Raw genomic sequence first — 17977 nt, 5'->3', positions numbered from 1 at the left:
GATTACAGGCACATGCTGCCTTGCCCAGCTTTTATGTGAGTGCTAAGAATCCAAACTCAGGTCCTCCTGCCTGTGGTGCAAGCACGTTACCAACTGAGCCACTCTCTAGCCTCTTTTTTTTTTTTTTTTTTTGGTTTTTTTTTTTTTGAGGTAGGGTCTCACTCTGGCTCAGGCTGACCTGGAATTCACTATGTAGTCTCAGGATGGCCTTGAACTCTTGGCGATCCTCCTACCTCTGCCTCCCGAGTGCTGGGATTAAAGGCGTGCGCCACCACGCCCGGCTTCCTCTTTTGTTTTTTAAGCAGACATTTATTTATTATTTATTTATGTGTGTCGGGGGAGATGGGTGTGCCAAGGCTTCCAGCTACTTCAGAGGAACTCCAGTTGCATGTGTCACCTTGTGCATCTGGCTTTACATGGGTCCTGGGGAATGGAGCTCAAGTCCTTAGGCTTTGCAGGCAAGCGCCTTAACCACTGAGCAATCTCTCTGCCCTCCAACTTCTTTTTTGTTTTTCTTTATTTATTTTCAAGCAGAGATACAGAAAGAGAGGGCACCTTAACCACTGATCCATCTCTCCAGCCCCTCTTTTTTTTTTTTTTCTTTTTTCAAGTCAGGGTCTTGCTCTAGCCCAGGCTTACTGTCAGGGAGTCCTCAAACTCATGACAATATGACAATCTCCTACTTCTGCCTCCCCGAGTGCTGTCACATATGCCATGCCTGGCGGTTTTTATTTTTGTTGTTTTTTTTTTTTTTTTTTTTGGTTTTTCAAGGTAGGATCTCACTCTGGTCCAGGCTGACCTGGAATTAATTTTGTAGTCTCAGGGTGGCCTTAAACTCATGGTGAACCTCCTACCTCTGCCTCCCCAGTGCTGGGATTAAAGGGATGCACCACCATGCCCAGCTTTTTTTCTTTTATTATTTTTTATTTTTTTGAACAGCGCTTTGAATTCACTAGTTAGTTAAATAATGACCTTAAACATATAGTGGCCTTCTACCTCCCACATGTTGGGGTTATTAATTTGTGCCAATTCACCTAGTTCTTTTTTATCTTTCTTTTTTTGTTTTGAGACAAGGCCTTTGAGGCAAACCTAGGTTACCCTAAAACTTGTAGCAATTGTCCTGCCTCAGCCTCCCAAGTGCTGGGATTATTGGGTGAGCCACCACACACTGTTGGAGACATTTTTACTTGTCAAGAGTAAGTGATGTGGGGGGAGGGAGGGCATGGGATACTGTTTACAATCATGGAAGTTGTTAATTAAAATAACAATAAAATAAAATAAATAAGAGTAAGTGATGTTAGTGGCTTCTTATGGGTGGAGGCTGGGGTACTGATAACCTCCTCACAGTGCACAGGACATCCCTCAACAACAAAAAAATCATCCGGGGCTGGAGAGATGGCGCAGCAATTAAGAACAATTACCATGCAAACATGAGGGCCTGAGGAGGTCTAAGAGAGGGCTTTGAGTTCAATCCTCAAATAAACAAGAGTGGCCATGTCCTGTAGGGGTGCAGAGACCTGGGAATTGCAGGAGCTTTCGAAAAGGTGGCAAGCTCTGATGGGTGGCGGGGGCGGGGCGGGCAGGTCTGGGGATGGCCAGCTCCAGGATCAGTAAGAGACTCTGGCTCAAATAAGTGGATGAGGGGGCTGGAGAGATGGCTTAGCGGTTAAGCGCTTGCCTGTGAAGCCTAAGGACCCCGGTTCGAGGCTCGGTTCCCCAGGTCCCACATTAGCCAGATGCACAAGGGGGCGCACGCGTCTGGAGTTCGTTTACAGAGGCTGGAAGCCCTGGTGCGCCCATTCTCTCTCTCTCTTCCTCTATCTGTCTTTCTCTCTGTGTCTGTCACTCTCAAATAAATAAATAAATAATAATAATTATAATAAATAAGTGGATGAGGGATGGAAAGTCCCATTCTGGCCACTCCAGGCAAGTGCAGGGGCTGCTGCATGGGCACATGCCTGTGCATACGCTACACGCACATTTTCCTGAACAGCAGCGAGGGCCCAGTGTGGTAAGTTAGACTTCATAAGTGCCTGTGTTCTGGGTCCTTGTTGCTGTTTGTCCTCTCTACTCCTCCTCCCCCTGTCCTTCTTCTTTGTGTCTATGTGTGTGTGATATGAATGTATGTGCATGTGTTGGGTGCAGTGTGTGTGTATGTGCACATGGATGTGCAGCTACATGTGGAGGTCAGAGGTCATGTTCACTGTCTTCCTTGATCACGGTCCACTTCACTGAGGCAGGGCCGCTCCCTTGAACCCAGAGCTTGCTGACTGTTTAGTCGAACTAGCCAACACGTCTTGTGAGTCATCTTGGCTTCCCAAGCGCTGGGATTACAAGCAGGTCACCATGGCCTCCAAGCATTTATGTAGGTGCTGGAGATGCAAACTCTGGTCCTAGCTGAGTGTGGTGGTGCACACCTTTAATCCCAGCATTTGGGGAGGCAGACATAGGAGGATCACTATGAGTTCAAGGCCACCCTGAGACTACACAGTGAATTCCAGGTCAGCCTGGGCTATAGTGAGACCCTACCTAGAAAAACCAAAACAAAACAAAAAACCTCTGGTCCTCACACTTACACAGCAAGTACTGTACCCACTCATCCCTCCCTCAAGCCTGCTTTCCCTTCCCTCCCTTCTTCTTTTTCTCCCTTCCTTCTGCCCTCCCTCTTTATTTCCATCCTCCCTCTCTCTATTATTCCCTCTCCATTCTTCCTTTTCTTTCCCTTTCTTTCCCTCTTTCTGTGGGACAGGGACTCATGTAGCTCAGATTGACTTCAAACTTGCTATGTAGTGAAAGATGACCTTGAACTTCTGACCCTCCTGTCTCTTTTGTACACTTTATTTATTTACGAGAGAGAGAGAGAGAGAGAGAGAGAGAGAGAGAGAGAGAATGGGTCTGTAGTCACTGCAAACAAATTCTAGATGCATGCACTGCTTTGTGTACCTGGTTTACGTGGGTACTAGGGAATCGAACCTGGGTCCTTAGGCTTCACAGGCAAGCACCTTAACCACTTTCTTCAGCCCCTGATCCTCCTGGATCTACCTTTGAGTACTGGAATGACCCCCACCATGAGCACAGAGGTGGCTGGAGCTTCTCTCCTTGAACTGCCCCTGCTTTGGAAATGGCTGTGCAGATTCAGCTCTGCTCCCCCCTCCCCAGGGTGGGGTGAGCCCACCTGACTTGCACCCACTGCTCCCCCGAGGAAGGAGAGTCTCTTAGAGATTAAATGCCTTCCCTCCCCCACTGCAAGAAGAGTAATTCCTGACAGGTGCAGGAGATGCTTCCGTAAGCCTGTGGCTAGGGGGGTTGATGGGAGAGTCTGTCAGACTGGGCCCCCCGCGCCCTGCAGAGCCTCTGTCTCCCACCCCAGTCTTGGCTAGGCTCACACCAGGTCAGCCAGCTGATTGAATCTTTATGGCCTGCCCAGGACTCCATTAGGTTTCCCAAGGTGCTTACACCACCATTTCTTTGTGATCTGTGGTCTTATAATTGCCCAGGGCGAGGAAAAACTGGCATGCCGGTGATGATCCTGATTCCCAGCAACTCTCCCTCTCTCCAGCCAGCTCTGGCCCTCGAGCTCACCCTCAGCTAATCCCCAGGGGAGCTTACCCACCCTCTAAGCCTCCACCAGGCTGATGCACTGCACACTGAAGAGGAAACACCTCTGAATCTTACCTCCCTTCATCCCCTGGCCTCCACTGCCTAGACTCTGGTCTCCCTATAGCCACAGGCTTCTAAAGACCCTGGACTAACCTGTGTAAGGCAGAATGAATATGAAGCTGGGCTTGCGATGCCATCTCCCCAGCATGGTCCATCATTCCTGAGACCACGGACTCTGCCATCCATACCCCGTGCCCCACCAGTGACCAGAAGCATCTGCTCTGCAGTGGTCTCCAGGCCAAGCACCCTATGGGGCTGCAGAGCTTGTCATTCTTGCTTCGTTGGGCTCAGAGGGATGCCTCAGCCTCGCTCAGTGCCCTTGGCAATTCATGTCCCAGGCTACTCTCCCAGCTGGCAGTTAGCCTGACCACAGCCAGACTCAGCCTCTGCCCTCCCTATGGTGGGGAGCTGGGAAGTGCTGTGCTGGGCTCCATCTGGGGCCCCGCCTCAGCCTCAGCTCTTTCTGTCCTGCACCCAGAGCCTGGGAGAAGTCCACAGGATGCTCCCTCCATGGAGGGGCCTCCATTCTGGAGAAGGGGAGAGGACAGAGGCAGATCAGCTGGGGCTTGGCAGAGGTAGGCAGACCTGCAGGCACCGTGAGCAGCTTGCTGGTCCTGGGCAGAAACCCGGTGACCCTCAGAGCTTCGTCATGGCCTGGCGATGCCTGGAGAACTTCTCTTCTATGGGGATAGAGCCCCAGCCCCATGCGTGAACACCCCAAATGTGGCAATCCCCAGACCAGCGGCTGCCTTCCATGTCCCACGGGCATCACCTGGATGTCCCCTGGCCTACAAGCACATCCAGTGCTTCCTGGAACTCCAACTCAGCACCATGCTGCCCCCTCCTGCCCTTTGCACTCCATAGGTCACACACACAGCTGGTTTGGGCAGATGCACCCACATGGGCACCGTCCTTCCCAGAACTGAATAGCAACATTTTGCCCTGAGACCCTGCCTCTGACCATGATTTTCACCTGTTTACAGAGTCTGTGGTGGCTCCCTATTATTTTCCCTTTATTTTATTATCTTTTTGGGTTTTCAAGGTAGGGTGCCACTCTAGCTCAGGCTAACCTGGAATTCACTACGCAGTCTCAGGCTGGCCTTGAACTCGCGGCGATCCTCCTACCTCCCCAGTGCTGGCATGAAAGGCATGCGCCACCACACCCGGCTACTTTCCCTTTTGACTACAGCCTCCTCACTTGGGCACTCAAGACCTTGCATAATGCTGCCCCATCATCATCTTTGCAGCCCCGACTGCTCCCTTCTTCCCTTGGTAGCCAGCAGAGTTCCCTGGGCCACAAACACACTCTGCAGCCTGGAACAAGTCCTTCCCTCCACCAGCACCTTTCTCTGCCAAATCATGTGACTCCTTTGGGCCCATCCCTGTCAGACCCCCTCAATGCGGATTATGGGCTTTCATGGAAACACCTAACCAGCGGCATCGACAAGGCTCTGCCAAGGCCTGCCTTAGCAGCTCGGCACTTCCACGACCCAGCCTCCCTGAGCATTGATGACCATGGGCCTAAATGGTTGCTGATCCCACCGGACATGTGTGTATTACTGTGTGTGTGTGTGCGCACATGTGTGTGCATGAGTGTGATGTGTACGTGGTGGCAGGCTGCAGAACCGCCTCTTCAAACCCACAGGATTTGTACTCAGATCTTGGCACAGCCCAGTGGCTGTGATGCCAGCCTGGCAGAGAGCCACTCAGGAAACATGGGCTGCTACAGAAGCTGTGCCAAGGATCCCCAGTGATGACGGGCTCCAATCCATTTCTGTCACTCTGGAAGCCAGTTGGAGACTGTGTCACAAAGCACAAAGCATCCAGGCGAAAATGGAAGACAGGTGTGGTCCCTCACCCCCGCCAGCCCTGACGGTTCTGTTTGAAGCTTGTTGGCAAGGCCTGGGATGAGCCCAGGACCACTCCTCCCTGTGCTAGGGACAGACAGTCCATGGGGTTGCCCTGGACAAGAGCCACTGAGAAATAACAGGGACATCCACAAGCCAGGATGGTCCTGTCATCACTGAGGCCCAACAGTGAATCTTCAAGGCAAAACAAAATGAAACTCTGTGTAGTAAGAGGAGGACACCTAGAGTTCACATGCTGTTTTGTTCTCTTAGCTCAACTGCGAGGTACGTCGGGTAGCATTTCCATGTTCTTTATTTTTTAGTTTTTATTTTTTTGGTTTTTCCAGGTAGCTAGCTCAAGCTGATCTGGAATTCAGCATGTGGTTTCAGGGTGGCCTCAAACTCATGGTGATCCTCTTATCTCTGCCTCCCGAGTGCTGGGATTAAAGATATGTGCCACCACGCCCGGCTTCAATGTTTTATTTTGAGATAGGGTCTAAGACACTCCAGGCTGGCCTCCAACTCCCTATGTAGCTGAAAATAAACCTCTGACCCTCCTGTCTCCACCTATGAAGTGCTGGGATTACAGGAGTACACCATCATGCCTGGTTTATGCAGTGCTGGAGGGAGAATTTAGGGCTTCATTCACACATGCTATGGAGCCACTCTAACCACTGAGCCATATCTCCAGCCATTTTAGGAACAAGGAAGCCAGGCATGATGGAGCCCACCTTTAATCCCAGCATTAGGGAGGCAGAGGTAGAATTGCCATGAGTTCAAGGCCACCTTGAGACTACATAGTGAATTCCAGGTTAGCCTGGGCTAGAGCGAGACCCTACCTCAACAACAAAAAAAAAAAAAAAAATGAGGAAACTACACCCCTAGAGTTGCAGTACTTAGGAGGCTGAGGCAGGAGGATTGCTTTGACTGGGAAGCCACCTTGTACTAGATCATGAGTATCAGGCTAGCCTAGGCTACAGAGTGAGACTCTGTCTCCAAAACAGCTGGGCATGGTGGCATATGCCTTTAATCCCAGAATTTGGGAGGCAGAGGTACAAGGATCACTGTGAGTTTGAGACCACCCTGAGACTATATAGTGAATTCCAAGTCAGCCTGGACTAGAATGAGGTCCTACCTTGAAAAAACTAAAACAAAACAAAAACAAACAAACAAACAAAAAACCCAACAAAATAGTTGGGCATGGTGGCACATGGCTTTAATCCCAGCAGTTGGGAACTGAGGTAGGAGGATCGCCATGTTTTCAAGGCCACAGAGTTCTAGGTCAGCTGTAGTTAGAGTGAGATCCTGCTTCAAAACATCAACAATGGGGCCTGAAGTGATGGCTCAGCAGTTTAGGTTCTTGCCTGTGAAGTCTAAAGACCCAGGTTTGATTCCCCAGTACCCACATAAGCCAGATGCACAAGGTGGCACATGCATCTGGAATTCATTTGCAGTGACTAGAGGCCCTGGTGCCCGTTCTCTCTCTCTGCTTCTCTCCCTTAAATAACTAACTAAATAAATACCAACAATGGCCAGGCATGGTGGTTCACACCTTTAATCCTAGAACTCAGGAGGCAGAGGAGTTCAAGGCCAGCCTGGGACTACAGAGTGAGTTGCAGTGGCAGGATGCCCTGATGCACCCATACTCACTCCCTTTCTGGAGGATTTTCTCTCTGTGACTCTGTTTCTCTCTCTGTCTCAGGTTGTCTGTCATGACACACACCTTTAATCCTAGCACTAGGAGGCAGAGGTTAGAGAATCACTAAGTAAGAACCTACCTTGAAAAAAATAAAATAATAATTCTTTTTTTTAGAAAAAGTAAAAGCCAACAATGGGCTGGAGAGATGACTTAGTGGTTAAACGCCCTTGCTTGCAAAGCCTGATGGTTCAATTCCCCAGGAGCTATGTAAAGCCAGATACACAAAATGGCACATACATCTGGAGTTTGTTTTCAGTGGCAGGACGTCTTTTATATAAATAAGGGTTGGAGACCCAAAAGGTACCATAGTGCTGAGAAGAAGTGACAGAGGAGTGTTCAGCACTGAAATATCTCTATCTTACTTTCCAAGACTCGGGGTCCATTACAGAAGAGGTGGCAGAAAGAATGCAAGAGCCAGCCAGGTGTGGTGACACACGCCTTTAATCCCAGCATTCTGGGAGGCAGGGGTAGGAGGATACCATGAGTTTGAGGCCACCTTGAGACTACATGGTGAATTCCAGGTTAGCCTGGGCTAGAGTGAAACCCTACATAAAGAAAGAGAGAGAGAGAAAGAGAAAGAGAAAGAAAAAGGGCTGGAGAGATGGTTTAGTGGTTAAGGCACTTGCCTGTGAAGCCTAAGGACCCAGGTTTGATTCCCCAGAACAGAACCCATGTAAGCCAGAGGCACATGATGGTGCATGTGTCTGGAGTTTATTTGCAGAGGCTAGAGACCCTGGTGTGCCCATTCTCTCTCTGTCTTTCTAATAAATAAATAAATAAATAAGAATCTAAGAACCAAAGGAATGGTAGGACTGCTTACAATGCAAAATCATTCAGACAGAAATTGGCCTCGAGGGCTGGAGGGATGTCTTAGTGGTTAAGGTCTTTGCCTGCAAAGCCAAAGGACCCAGGTTCAATTCGCTAGGACCCAGGTAAGTCAGATACACAAGGTGGTGCATGCGTCTGGAGTTCATTTGCAGTTGCTAGAGGCCCTGACATGCCCATTCTCTCTATCTGCCTCTTTCTCTCTTTCAAATATATATATATTACCACCACCAACAAAACAAAACAAACTGAACAGATAAATAAAAAGAGGAAACTAACTGGGCATGGTGGCGCACTCTTTTAATCCCAGCACTCAGGAGGCAGAGGTAGGAGTGAGTTCGCGGCCACCCTGAGACTACAAGTCAGCCTGGGCCAGAGTGAGACCCTACCTCGAGGAAACTGAGGCTGTGTGATGATAAGCCACAAACCTAAAGCACGGCAAGATGCACAGGGGACACCAGTGCTTGCTCCATTTTCAGTGCTCGGAGCCCACATCCTCCGTCCCCTGCCTGACACCGCTGTCACCTGTCCCTGGGACTAGCATCTTTACCAGAGAGTGCAGGGGGCCAGGAGTGGGGGCCAGGTGCTGGCAGCTGGGAAAAGGGCCTGAGGGGGGGAGGGTTTGTCTCAGCCCCATCCGGTCAGGCACTGTGGGTGGGGAGGGCTGGAGAGCAGGCTGCATTCTCCATCCAAGAGGCAGCAGGAGGCAGTGTCTTATGCAAATGAAGGCATCAATCCCGCCAGAGCTTTAATTCCTCTCCCGAGGACAGCCTCGCATCTGGGGGCCTGGAGATGAAGGGCTGAGGGAGGAAGCTCCTGTGTCCCCCCACCCCCTCCGCCTGGCAGACAACTGTGGAGTTCCACCACCTGGCCTCCCAGGACAGCCGCAGGGCCCGCATTCCTGCCTCTCTCACTGGTCCACTGGTTGCACAGTGGGCTGAGGTGGGGCGCTGGGTACAGGATCCCCTGAGAATGCCAGTTTAGGATGCGGGTGGCTCTGGCGGAGCCTAGAGATAATGCAGCTCTACCCAGGCCCTGAGCCAGATGACAGTCCACTTGGAGACTTTGGGCCCATCATTTCCCCCTGACCCCAGGCTCCTCTTTCCACATGAGGACAGTAAGTCTGAGTTGCTGCCATATTTGGTAGAGATGTTTTGGGAAGCAGTGGAGTCAAATTCACTTTAAAAAATATATTCTCGGGGGCTGGAGAGATGGCTTAGCGGTTAAGCGCTTGCCTGTGAAGCCTAAGGACCCCGGTTCGAGGCTCGGTTCCCCAGGACCCACGTTAGCCAGATGCACAAGGGGCGCACACATCTGGAGTTCGTTTGCAGTGGCTGGAGGCCCTGGCACGCCCGTTCTCAATCTCTCTCTCTCTCTCTCTGTCACTCTCAAATAAATAAATAAAAAATGGACAAAAAAAATATTTAAAAATATATATATATATTCTCGGGGTGGGGGCTGGGCAATGTAGCTTGATGGTAGAGTACTCAACTGACATGCACAAGCCCTGGGTTCCACCCCCAGCATTGCAAAGTGAAGTAAGTTAAATGTTAACTATTTTGAAAACTAATAAAATTGTAAAGATTTATACTGTTTGAATATATTTCAATGTTCTGGACTTTGTGTGTGTGTGTATATACATAAATTGGTGACAGGGTCTTTTTAAATTTACACACACACACACACACACACACACACACACACATATATATATATAAAATATTTTAAATATATATTTTATTTATTGAGAGAGAGAAAGAATGGGCGCTCCAGGTCCTTCAGCTCTGCAAACGAACTCCAGATGCATGCACCCCCTTGTGCATCTGGCTTATGTGGGGCCTGGGGAGTTGAACCAGGGTTCTTTGGCTTTGCAAGCAAATGCCTTATCCACTAAGCCATCTTCTCCAGACCTTTAAAAATTTATTTTAAAATAAATTTTATTTATTTGCAAGCAGAGAAAGAGAGAGAGACAGAGAGAGAATGGACATGCCAGGGCCTCTAGCCACTGTAAACGAACTCCAGATGCATGTGCCCCTTGTGCATCTGGCTTACATGGGTCCTGGGGAATCAAACCTCATTGCAAGGTCTCACTGTAGTCCAGGCTGACCTGGAACTTACTCAGGATTTGTTTGTTTGTTTTTTGAGGTAGGGTCTCTAGCCCAGGTTGACCTGGAATTCACTATGTAGTCTTGGGGGACGGGGGGCTTGAACTCACAGCGATCCTCCTACTTCTGGAATTAAAGGTGTGTAACCCCATGCCCAGCTTGGAACTCATTCTGTAGCCTGAGTTGGTCTTGAGCTCACAGTGATCCTCCTCCATCAGTCTCCTGAGTGCTGGGATGAAAGGCATATGCCACCACATCTAGTGTGTCCGCCCAGCTTTTGTTTACCCAGTTTCAAGATAGGTGAAGCCAGGCTGGGGAAATGGCTTAGTGGTTAAGGCATTTGTTTGCGAAGCATAAGGACCCCAGTTGCCCAGGACCCACATAAGCCAAATGCACAAGGGGCGCATGCATCTGGAGTTCGTTTGCAGTGGCTGGAGGCCCTGGTGCGCCTATTCTATTTCTCTCCATCTGCCTCTTTGTCACTCTCAAATAAATAAAAATAAACAAAAAAATTATTAAAAAAAAAAAAAAAGATAGGCGAAGGCCTGACATAACTTGACTTCTGGTGCTCTGAGTTTTGTGGGGGTGCAGAGAGAGAACTTTCAGAGGACAATGGTGGTCACTCACAATTCTGCCTGAATCTCTAGGACTCTAGCTAGACTTTGAAGACCCAGCTCAGCCTCAGCCCTGACCAGCACCTGCTGCCTGGTTTGATATCCTTGAGAACAGGAAGTAGGCACTTCCCTTCTCCTCACCGATTCACCCTCAGGTAAGTAAAAGTCCCCAAGACAGAGTAACAACTGCAGGGAATCTTCATGGTGAGCTGAGAACCTACACACGGGGCTCAAAATTATGTCTGCCTGAATTATAGAACACTGTCATTTGGGGAAAGGAATTACTGGTGGCCGGCTGCTACACACTGCTTATAAAACACTGCTTTTATTGGTTTTGTGTACAGTATTGAGATTGTGGGTTAGATTTCATTTGGGAAAAGATTTACTCAAAGGATCAGGGAGGGGAGCTGAGGTTGTTGCTCAGTAGCAGAACACTTGCCTAGTGTGTGAGCGAGGAGGCACCAGATTTCAACCTCAACACAGATACACAAAGCACTGGGCAGTGGGTGTGATGGGCCCCCCAAAGGTCCTGTCTGCCAAGGGGGCCTGATAATTCATAATCCATGATGACAAGTCTCTTCCATCTGTCTGTCCAACTGCCAACCCTCTGGGGGAGGGGTGACAGACACTCTGACCCCCCCCCAGGGGGGCTTCTGGGGAGCCTGTAAAAGCTGGGGACATATGTTAAGCCAGCATGGGTTTGGAGGATATACTTGTAAATGTTAAATGCTGAGACACTGTACTACAATCCCAATGACCCATGCCAGGCATGCCCTCTCTCTGGCCCTCCAAGGAGCCCTGCCAGGCTGTCTGCCAAGCTCCGCAAAGGTGACAGGTTGCTGGCACAGGAGAGACCCTTATGTACTCGGCTGCTGAGATAGCGCCCTGAGACCAGCATGGGGACTTTTGGGGGGGGGTGCTTCTATTTTTCAGGGGATCATCAGGAAAGAGTACAGGTTGGTGAGGGTGGGAAGCTACAGAGAAAGGGGGTCTTGATGCCGGCTGTTCCCCTGGCCACAGCTCAGGTGCTGAAATACTGCCCCTCATAGAAACACAAGCCCTTCCAGGCTCAGAAGAAACTCTGAGGTAGCTGCCTCTAGTCAACCTAGCCAGGAAGGGACTTTCAGATCCCTCCACAACCACGGAGATTATCCTCTGAAGGTACCCATCTGCACCCAACCCACATGCTGCCTCCTCTGGGTCACTGGGGAGGCCAGGCTGGCCTTCTTGGGTCCAAGTGATGACCATCTTCAACTCATGGACCTGGGTCTGGAGTTCCAGGCCCACAGGATGTGGTGAGACATCCCACAACTTCCCTTCCAGACACTGAGACTAAGGGCTGGATTCGGTCCTGATTGGCAGCCTCAGGCAAGATGGGTCTCCGTGTGGTGTCACTTCAGCCACAAACTCCGTCTACTGGCCCTGGCGTGCTTCATGTCTCTGGAAGGTCTCCATGTCTGCTCTTCTGCCCATATCGATTTGGGGAGAATGATTTGCTGCTTAACCCTAGTACCCCATGGCGACAGCAATCCCATCTTGGTCCCCAGATTCATCTACTTCAGGCCGATGATGGGAACTGTGGGAACCATCTCCAGCGGGATGCTTCTGTACTTCCAACAAGATCCTAAAGGTGCGTCAGCTCACCCCTGTCACGGAGGCGAGCAGGCACCTCCTGGGATGGCTGCGATTGGTGGCAGCCTTCAGCCCCTGCCTCCTCTAAGGAGAATGTCACCACCTGACAGTGGGCTCCATAAACCTGAAGCTCCAGGCCCCTTGGGCTACACCATGGTCTTCTTCAAGGAGAGCTGATTCCCCCAGGAAAGTAGGTAATTTTCTTATTCAGTTAAAATAGTTGCTTCTGGAGCTAGGCATAGTGGCGCATGCCTTTAATCCCAACACTCAGGAGGCTGAGGTAGGAGGACCACTGTGAGTTCGAGGCCACCCTGACATTACATAGTGAATTTCAGGTCAGCCTGGGCTAGAATGAAACCCTATCTCAAAAAAGCAAAGCAAAAAAAGAAAAAGAAAGTTGCTGCCTACATGAACAAGGGAAAGACACAGAGTAGATTTTTATTCCTGGGCTGCTTGTGGTTTTTGTTGTTGTTGTTGTTGTTGTTGTTTTTCGAGGCAGGGTCTCACTCTAGCTTAGACTGACCTGGAGTTCACTATGTAGTCTCAGGGTGGCCTTGAACTCACGGTGATCCTTCTACCTCTGCCTTCCAAACGCTAGTGCAGGGATTAAAAGCATGTGCTGCCATGCCCGGCTGCAGTTCTGTCTTTGTATATTCGATACAAATTCTCACAGCCCTAGCTGAACTCAAACTCTCTATGTTGTTGAGGATGACCTTGAACTCCTGATCCTCTTGCTTCTACCTTCCAGGTGCTGGGATTACAGGCATGTGGCTCCATGCCCAGCCCCATGGCAGTTTCGGACCTGCCTTGTTCCTTCAGCCTCTCTCCTTAATTCCTTCCCTGCCATTGCTCTTCATCAATGAACCTGAATTTCCGCATGTATGAAAGCGGGTCATCTGCCTACCTTGATATTGAATACTTAGAGGTCAGTACTTAGAGTTGAGTTGGGGTTGGTGGTGGTGGTGGTGTTTGTGCATGAGTGGAAACTATGCTGCAGGTGGGCTAGAGGGAAGAGAAGAAATACTCACTGGGGAGAAGGGTTGAGGTGCTCATCAGCTGCCCAGAGTGCACATAGGCATGTCTGCCTTGACAGTCCTGGGTTAGCTCAGCTCATCTTCTCCCTTTACTACAGCCTTGTACCTTCAAAACCTTTTTAATAGGAAAGGGGGACCCTCATTCTTGGGACCTCAGAACAGCCAGAGCCCTGTTGGTACCTCCCCAGGTGTCTCTCTCTGTACCTGATGAGCCCTGCAGGGAGCAGGACTAGGACACCTTACAAAGGAACCTGCTCCAGCCCAAAGAGCGTCGCCTAGTCCTGGCCCATCGTGAATGGAGAAACCCAGGCTGCGGCTTAGAGGACTCTGAGTAAGAGACGCAACGTCTGCCTCAGGACCTTCCCTCTCGGTCTAGCACAAATAGGAACTGGCTGGAAGAGACCTCATGGGAGAGGCACAGTGCATGGAGTTCTAACATGCCAGCCCAGCAGGGAATCCAACTCAGGCATGCCAGGGCCTCCTGACACTGCAAACAGACTCCAGACACATATGCCACTCTGTGCCATCTGGCTTTTCACGGGGAACCGAACCCAGGCTGTTGGCTTTGCAAGCAAGAGCCTTTAACGGCTGAGCCATCTCCTCAGCCCCATGGACAAGTGTCTTAACCTCTTTGGGCCTCGGTTTCTTCTCCTGTAAAGTTATGACAGTGGTGAGGTCCAGGAGAAGCGGAGGTCTCAGTGGGCCACAATGAGTAGGGGCTGCTGTGGTTGTGGGGATAGGGAAGAGAGGGGATAAAGAGGCCGGGGATGGACAGGGTGAGGGTGGGAGGCTCTTGGGAGCATTTGTGTCTGAGTGTGCAAGGGACAGGCGCAGGTGGTGACTCTTCTGTCCTAATAGGGTGATCGATGGCAGGACAGGACAGGCTCAGGGCAGCCTGGAGGGAAGCATTGTCATGGCAAATGATGTTTGGCTTCCCTGCAGGCGGCTCCATCTGTGTTTATTGTGCCCCCCATTAGGTTCCCCAACTCCACGCCACTCACACCTCTGCAAACCTACACAGCTTTGTGGCTCTTTCACCCACCTCCTGTTCTCGCGTCTTGGCCCCTTCTGCATTGCAGGCACTCGCCACCCTCCTCCTTTCCCGAGCAACTCCCAGCCCCAGATCCCGCAAACTTCATTATTTTGGTGCCCAAATGAACACCATTTGCCATTTGGTGAGAACCACCACATAATCCGTAAGTGAAAAAACAGCAGCTGTTGGGTTCTGGCAGAAGGCAAAGTGGAAGGAATGGAAGACTCCTAGAGTCATACAGGCCTGGGTGGGAATCCTGACTCCAGGACTGGGGAGCTAATTAACCTCTTCGGGTTTCACCCCACGTCTGTACAATGAGCATGTTTGTTTGCGTATCATTGACGGGGCTTCGCCTATTCTAGGCCTAGAGTTTTATTTTGTTATTAAGTTTAGTCCTTAGAAGTGGATACTATTGTTCAGATAACAATAGCAACAATGCACAGATCTGGACAAAGATCTGACAGATTAGCCCAAGGACCCACAGTGGAGCCAGAGGTAGAACTGGGATTGGAACTCACAGCTTCCTGACTCACTGGACTCTGATTCTGTCTCAAGCGCCTCACCATTCAGTAGCCAGTCCTGAGGCAGTTGCTGTGATTCTCAGGAACTGGTGATAAGTACTGGGCATCTAACCCAAATGCTGACCCCGAAAGAACAGTTAAAAACCACAGATCCTGGGCTGGAGAGATGGCTTAGCCATTAAGGCGCTTGCTTGTGAAGCCTAAGGACCCAGGTTCAGTTCCCCCATAGCCATGTAAGCCAGATGCACAAGGTGGTGCATGTGTCCTGAGTTCATTTGCCCTGGTGTGCCCCTTCTCTATCTGCCTCTCTCTCTCTCTAATAAATAAATAAAAATAGAATATTTAGCCAGGTGTGGTGGTGTACGCCTTTAATCCCAGCACTTGGGAGGCAGACATAGGAGGATCACCCAGTGTTCGAGGCCACCCTGAATTCCAGGTCGGCCTGAGCTAGAGTAAGACCTTACCTTGACAAACCAAATAATAATCATAATAATAAATAAAATATTTAAGAAAAGCCCCACAAATCCTACAAGTCCATCCCACCCATTTGGGGTTCCAGCAGGAGCCGCTTTCCTCATAACCATCCCCCTACCTCTTACCGAAGCAGGGAACTATGCCAAGTGGTGAATGCCAAGCCATCATGTAGAGAGGGTTGTCAAAGCCAGACACAGAGGACACTGGCAAGGGAGGATTTGCTGCCTCACTGGTCACCAACCCCACACCTTTGTAGAAAGGAAGGACTGGAATAGGAGCAGCAAGACAGAGGCAGAACAGGGATGCTCAAATGACCCATTGCCTGGGACCACGACCAGGACTTCTTGGGGAACACCTGCTCTTTTCAAGGGTCAGAGAAACCTCCTCCGTCACACTCCTGGCCAATGGTCTTCTTTCAATAGTGGCTAAATGAACAGCTAGGATGCAAACCCAGGCTGCACAGAGTCCCTGCCCTGTAAGCTTGGGCTATCTCCCGATGGTCAGGCGCAGAGGCCATGCTCATCTTCCATAGTGATTCCTGGCCCCAGGAGCACGGGGATTTTGTGATGGCTCTGCCTCCCACCACACAGCCACAGTCCTAGCCCTGGGCCCAGCTCTGCTCCTGGCTTGGCTAGCAGGACCCACAGAACCCAAGGAGAGGCTGTGAGCTACAATTTTCCATTCTTTCCTGCCCTCTGAACCAAGGATGCCCTTCAACATAACAAGTGTATGCAAAACACCTACTGAGTGTCAAAACACTGGGATCACAGTAGGACACCCGGCCCAGGCCCAAACCCAGGGAGGGGCAGAGAGCTTCCCAACTGATCCTGGGACCATGAGAGGCAAGGAAACCAGGGAGAGCAGGGGACTTTGCCCAGAAGGGAACATCTGACCTTGTCCTGCAAAAATGGGCCGACTCGGGCTGGGCTCAGGACAGAGGGACTTCAGCTGGAGGGAAGACCCTGAGAAGTCTGGAGCAAAGGTACTCTGCCTTCCATCCTGGGACCCAGGATGCAGGAGAGGCCAGAGGGAGAGGCAAGAGAAGAGGGCTGGGCCAGTAGAGGTCCCCACGGTTAATTTAGTGGCACATAATCAAGAAGGGTTTGAGTTGGGGGAAAAGGCAGAGGAAGTGGCATCATTTTCATTGAATGAGGCAATGAAGATCTGAGCAAGCTCCCCAAGGGTTTTGGGAACTGCTGAGCTGGCTTCCTGAGAAAGGCGGTGGCCAGGCAAGGTAGGGGCAGAGACAGCGGGGAGGCCACAGCAGCCGAAGTTGGGGGCCTGTCTGCCAGATGGGAGCCTTGATGGTATGTGTGTGAGGACTCTTGCCTCCATGCTTGTCTTATTAAAAGGAAACCTGGGCTGGAGAGATGGCTTAGCTGTTAAGCGCTTGTCTGTGAAGCCTAAGGACCCCAGTTCAAGGCTCGATTCCCCAGGACCCACGTTAGCCAGATGCACAAGGGGGGGCATGCATCCGGTGTTCGTTTGCAGTGGCTGGAAACCCTGGAGGGCCCATTCTCTCCCTCTGTCTCTCTGCCTCTTTCTCTGTCTGTCACTCTCAAATAAATAAATAAGTAAACTAAAAAAATTTAAAAAAGAAAAGAAAAGAAAACCCTGGCTGAAGCTGAAACAAAACCAGCCTGGGAGCCTTCACCCTGCCTGCTGGGAAAAGGTTCTTTCCTTTCGGGAAGCTGCCCTCAGTGAAACCACTTGTACCTCATCCCTGCCACACTGGTGAAGCCCATCACCTGTTCTGACAGCACGCGTGATGGACAAGGGGTGGAGGGATTAAGCAGCGGGTTCAGGACTTAGCGAGATGATTCCCCGCAGGAAGGGAAAAGGCTTGTGTGCTGGCTCCGTGCAAAAAGACACGGAGCTGGACAGAGGTCCTGAGCTGGGAGGAGTTCCATAGACACCGCTGGTGAGCGCTAGTGAGGGCGACATGCACATCGCCACACACACCAGCCTGGTTTGGAAGCACAGCCCCCTTTTGCCTGGCTTTTAAGCTCAAGTTTTAGGATAGACAGAGGCAGAAGGAGTGGTTTGCTCTATGTGAGGCTGACTGCATGGGCAGCTGGAGGTCGGTGATGGGTGAGAAACGGAGAGCGCAGAACCAGGGTTTTAGATGGAGACAAGGTCCCTAAGCTTGGGTTTTGCCATAGGTTCTTTGGCTCCTCATCCCTGTCCCATTCAGGGACTATAGTCCCCTCCCCCACTGACGCCAATGCTTACCCACCTACCTGAGAGGCTTTTCTCAGGATATGGGCACACATTCCTATAGATAGGTTCTTTTGTCCCCGTTTTATGACGGGGACACTGAGGCTCAGGAACGCACTCCTTTGTCCAAGGCAGTGCCTCAGAGTCTATCAGACTCCAGGGAGATGGCACTGAGCCAGATGGGGAAATCTTGCCTGTTGCCAGGCTGAGGGGTAGGCAGCTTGGAGGTAAGGGTGACCACTGACAAGAGTGAAGGCTAAGGAAGCAGTGGAGGTGGCCCAGAAAAACTTGGCGGGAAAGGCAGGCGCTTGCACCC

General features: G+C 50.7%; 1 protein-coding gene across 1 annotated transcript in view; it reads right to left on the bottom strand.

Moving 5' to 3' along the window:
- Positions 1–17977, bottom strand: part of Draxin (dorsal inhibitory axon guidance protein) — a 35191-nt gene that overhangs the window by 16425 nt on the left and 789 nt on the right. The window lies entirely within an intron of this gene.

Source organism: Jaculus jaculus, chromosome 5 (assembly GCF_020740685.1).
Source record: "Jaculus jaculus isolate mJacJac1 chromosome 5, mJacJac1.mat.Y.cur, whole genome shotgun sequence".
NCBI classification, from domain to species: domain Eukaryota; kingdom Metazoa; phylum Chordata; class Mammalia; order Rodentia; family Dipodidae; genus Jaculus; species Jaculus jaculus.
Note: the sequence above shows the minus strand (reverse complement) of the source record. Positions and strands in the feature narration are given on the sequence as shown.